The sequence below is a fragment of the Calonectris borealis genome, chromosome W (assembly GCF_964195595.1).
Source record: "Calonectris borealis chromosome W, bCalBor7.hap1.2, whole genome shotgun sequence".
NCBI lineage: Eukaryota > Metazoa > Chordata > Aves > Procellariiformes > Procellariidae > Calonectris > Calonectris borealis.
In genome coordinates, this window is record NC_134351.1 from 48924803 (window position 1) to 48929807 (window position 5005).

Sequence of the window (5005 nt, forward strand, 5' to 3'; positions counted from 1 at the left end):
CACCTGTAGTGTCACATACAGTATTTTCTAAAGTTTTAGCAGCAGCCTACATTGGCTTTATATACATTTGCGTACCACTTCCAAAAAGCCAAGAGTTTGCTTCCTACAAGATGCAGGAGACTGCTAGGCGGTTCCAGCATCATGCTTCAAATGACTGGGCAAATCACCATCTAGCTATAGAACACTGTTAACAGACTGAAACATTCCACATACTTACACTCCGGGGAGACACCATTTTAACTTGCAGAACTATTTCCCTCAGTAAGACGCACAAGACAGAGATGATATCCCCATGCTAAATCTTTATTGTGCAACTGCTGCTCAAAGCTTTTATTACCTTCCACAGACACACGTCACAAAAAATTAGACATCAACAGTGGCTAGATTGACGGGCAACAGACGAAATCCATTCTGTGGCGATTTGTACACGTGCAGCAACTCTTGTGGTGCAAAAGTCTTAGCCAGGCGGCCAGCCCAACTGACGGCCACCCAGAATACGTAGATGTACGTGATAGACAGACTGCCCACCCTCGGGCCCTTCATCCACACCCATCCGGAATCCATTGGTCAGGCCCAGGCGAGCAGCACGCTTCTTGCCAACAATCATTAAATGCCCAAGAAACTGGAGAAGGAAGTACAAAACCATAAAGAAATAAAATAAAAAGCCACACACAAAGAGGGGAGAGTGCAGGAAGGGAAGGAATGAGAGCGGAGAACCACCCAGAGAAACCAGTTAGCCAATTCCTAGCAATTCAATCACTGCATTTCCAATTACTCTCTGTCCGCCTGCAACTGACATTTTCCAAGCAAAGCTACAAAGACTGATTATGCACACTATAGGGAAAAAAAAGAGCTATGCAATTTTTTTCAAGCTAGACAGTAACGGACTACAAAACAGCCACAGAAGCTAAGGTTGTCTCCGGGTTAAAGCCCCCATTATATCTTCAGGCAACGTAAGCAATTCTGGTGGAAAATAAACTTTAGGCTGCCTTTTGCGTGGGTTTACAGAGTCTTTGAACTTGACTTTTATAGCCAAAACCGAAGCATCCAGCACCTCTCAACCAGCTTTGCCCTTCCTCACCCCTTGACCTGCCAAAAACCCCAAGCCCTCTTCTCCATATTAGAAGTTCTACTACTCTTGCTCTAAACCATGACAATAGGCATCAGACTGCGCTCCAAAACAACACTGCATTTTGCACCAGAAGTACATACCCAGGGATGAGCGTTGCTTTATATCACTACTTTTAGTCAAAAGGCTCAATTCCATTATAAGCTAGAGGCAAAAGATTATAGCACCAGAAAACCCAAAATAGCCTACCGTGCCCTATCAAGAGGAAAAGAGGGGACAAGAAAGAGTCTAGTAAATTAGGAGCTAATTACAGGTACAGTTTAGCGTACAGAAAGCTTCCACGGTACTTACAGATTCACCACAATCTTCTGCTTCAGATAACCTGATCATTGGCTCCTTAGGCATGACTAGGAAAAGCGTCGGAGCTTGGGGTGAAAGATCATGGAACGCAAGGCACTGGAGGAAGAGTAAACAGTTAAAACATAATTGGCTTCAGAGAAAGGCGATAGCTTAAGCAAATCAATATGCCCCACTGAACTCGTACAGAAGCAGATTACCAGATACCCCAAACACAAGCCAAAACGTTGATTTTTCTTATGTTATATCAATACTTTCTATACACAAAATACAACATATTTACAGAGCCCCCTCCAGAAGTGGGATTCAGCATGCAAGATGATGGGGGCAAGGAGACGGGGCCAGTACTTCAGATTAGCGACCTCCGGTATGTTTTAATTTGGGTTGATCATTTCCTAAGCAGTTTTTCTATTCGATGTGGTCCACACAGAGGCAGGAGACAAATGGCTTAACTGAACCAGCAAAGAATTTAGCAAAGTGGAAGATCAGTGGCCATTCATTTTCCATGGTACAGGGAGCTCAAGTATCGAACAAAAGCATAATCACAGGAAGCCTGCAAGTGAATAGTACGAGTCTGTCTTCTATATTGCACATAAACCCTACCTTCAAAAGCAGAAGACATCCCTAACTGTTAATCTTCAGCATTTTAATAAAAAAATTATACGGGATACTAACTTAAAGTTAACATCGTGTAGGTAACGGCTGCATTTTTTCCCCGCAGTTTAAGCAGCTCACTCCAGTTCCTAGCACATTGTGGTGCACCAGCATCCGTGAACCTTGCAAGCATGCTGTTACCATGGTCCCACTTCACCACAGAAACAAGGTCTGGGAAGCTTTTGCAGCCTGACCAGTTTCTAGATTTTTTTTTTTTTTTTTTTAAGAAAAATAGGAAAAGCTGTAACTCTTTGCTTTGATAATGCAGTTTGGGGGCTCAGAACCAAAGCCTAGCACAGCAGAGCTGTGAAATCTCTATAATGCTATTACGAGGCACATCAAGACCTGCATTTCTCCTATGCAGAACTAACTCATTACGGTCACTACTCAGACGTTCACTGTTTACATACATACGTACACCCCCCCACACCTGGAATCCCCGAGGAGATTGACTGCGTGTGCTCAATCTAAGGTTTCAAGACTGTCATCCTACACGAGGTAGGACCACTCCCATCCCTCGGCAGCAAACTTTGCACGACTTGCAGCGCCAAAGGGATATCACGCGGCAAACGTCTGCGGCTGGCACCAAGTGCGTTGCCGTCAGAGGCCCTCCTCTACGCACGCGCGCGCGTACACGACACGGTGGGGCTGCGAACCGAGGCGAGCCGGACAGCACCAGCAACCCAGTACGCGCCGCGGCAGCCGGGGGGGGAGCACCGAAGAAGCGCGATGTTTTAGGGATGGTGCAGTAGAGAGCGCCACAACCCAGAGAGGCCCCGTCCGTCCCCCGTCCCTCCACCCACCCGCAGTAACGCCGCCACCCGCCCTGCCGCGCTCCCGGGCACCGCGCAACGGGTCCTCGGCTCAGGGTGCCTGCGAGCGCGGGGGGAGGGGGGAGAAGGGAAGAGGAACCACGCACAGAGCAAAGCCGCGGCTACCTCCTCGTCCTCGTAGATGACGTTGGCGGGGAAGCGCCTTGCCGACGATCTTTCCGAAGACAGTAGCGGCGGCGCCACCGGGCCGGGCGGCCCGCGCCCCAATAATCTCGTCAGCCACGACAACGCCTGTTGTCGCCCCCGCGCTTCCTCCACTCGGCCAGGCCCTCCGCGGCGCCCATTGGGCCGCCAGATCGCCGCCGGCCGATCCCGCGTCTCGATTGGCTGTCTCGCCTGTCGTTTTCGCTTGTCCCCGCCCCCTCGGCGGGTCCGCCCTCGTCGACCTGGCGCTTACCGGGGCTCAGGGAGTTTGCGTGCCCTCGGGGCGCGGAGGGATCCGACCTGGGGGTGGAGGGAGAAGACGTTGGGCGAGTCCGCGGAGGGATCTGTGCCGTGTAGTGCTGCGACCCTGTGGGCGGGCAACGAAGTCTCAGAAGAGGCTGTTGTAGCTAGAAGTACTATTTATTGTTATTTATTACCGCATCAAGTCCACCCCAAACGTGCTGGTGCCTTTTTGGTGCTGCTCCCTCCAGTCAAATGACTGCTTTTGCCAGGCCAGGGCAGGCCTTAACTTTTCAGAACATTTTGCAGAACCAACAGAAGTTGCTCGAAATTGTTCCCTGAAAGCCCCACTTCAATTGCAGACGTTTCTAAGCTGCACACCTCCTGGGAGAAAATAAAATACAAAGCGTGTGTTCAGCACTGGTGGCTTGAGGGCTGGAGAGCAGATCAAGATAGGATTTGCACTAAGCTGGGTAGGAGGCTTTTAGAAAAATAGGCAGTGCCCCCAAAGCTGCCCAAGGGTGGTCTGTGGTGCCCTGCACCCCCGGGGATAGTGAGCAATTGGAGTGGTCTACGCAACTGTATTGTAACATATATAAACCCTGCTTTCCTCTATATCAGGCTAAGGATATCCTCAGCCGCCTTTGCGGCAAGGGCACATTGTCGGCTCATATTCAACTTGGTGTCCACCAGAAGCCCCCCACGTCCTTTTCTGCAAAGCTGCTTTCCAGCCAGTCAGCCTCCAGCATACACTGGTGCATGGGGTTGTTCCTCCCCAGGTGCGGGACTTTGCGCTTCCCCTTGTCGAACCGCACGAGGCTCCTGCCTGCCCATTTATCCAGCCTGTCGGGGTCCCTCCGGATGGCAGCACAACCCTCTGGTGTATCAGCCGCTCCTCCCAGTTTTGTATCACCAGCAAACTCGCTGAGGGTACAGTCTGTCTACCCATCATCCAGATCATTAATTAGGATGTTGAACAGGATCGGACCCAGTATTGACCCCCGGGGTACACCGCTAGTTACTGGCCTCCAACTAGGCTTCATGCCACTGATCACCACCCTCTGGGCCCAGCTGTTCAGCGAGATTTCAACCCACCCCACTGTCTGCTCATCCAGCCCATACTTCATCAGCCTTCTCCGTGTCGGTTGTCACTAGATCTCCTGTCTTATTTATCGGGGGTGGGGTGGGTGGGGGTGGTGTACGTTTTCTTTAGCCTTCCTTTTCTGACCAATGCACCTGTAGAAGCCCTTCTCATGATTCTTCACATCCCTTGCCAAATTCAGCTCCAGCTGTGCCTTAGCTTTCCTGATCCCATCCCTACACACCCGGGCAGCATCCCTATATTCTTCCCAGGATGCGTGTCCCTGCTTCCGCTGCCTATGCATTTCCTTCTTGCGCTTCAGCTCAACCAGAAGGTCCTTGCTCAGCCACACTGGTCTCCTGCCTTCCTTGCCTGATTTCCTATGTGTGGGAATCAAGACCTCTTGTGCTCTAAGAAAAACGTCCTTAAAGAGCTGCCAGCTCCCTTCTGCTCCTTTATCCCCAAGGGCAGTTTCCCAGGGGGTTCCATCCACTAGTTCTTTAAACACCTGAAAGTTCGCTCTCCTAAAATTCAGGGTCTTGACTTTACTCTTTGCCTGTGAGTGTGATGCTTCTGGTAGTTGAAGTAAGAACGCTTCGTCAACATCCTCCCCTTGATCAGGCGGCC

The 5005-nt window shown here is 50.6% G+C and overlaps 1 long non-coding RNA gene across 1 annotated transcript; it reads right to left on the minus strand.

The window, feature by feature from the left end:
• Window positions 1-282: 282 nt before the first annotated feature.
• LOC142074832 (uncharacterized) lies at window positions 283-1545 on the minus strand. Its single transcript, XR_012670722.1, has 2 exons — window positions 1421-1545; window positions 283-622 (listed from the first exon to the last, which is right to left on the minus strand). It is a non-coding gene; the product is annotated as an uncharacterized LOC142074832 (long non-coding RNA).
• Window positions 1546-5005: the final 3460 nt, after the last annotated feature.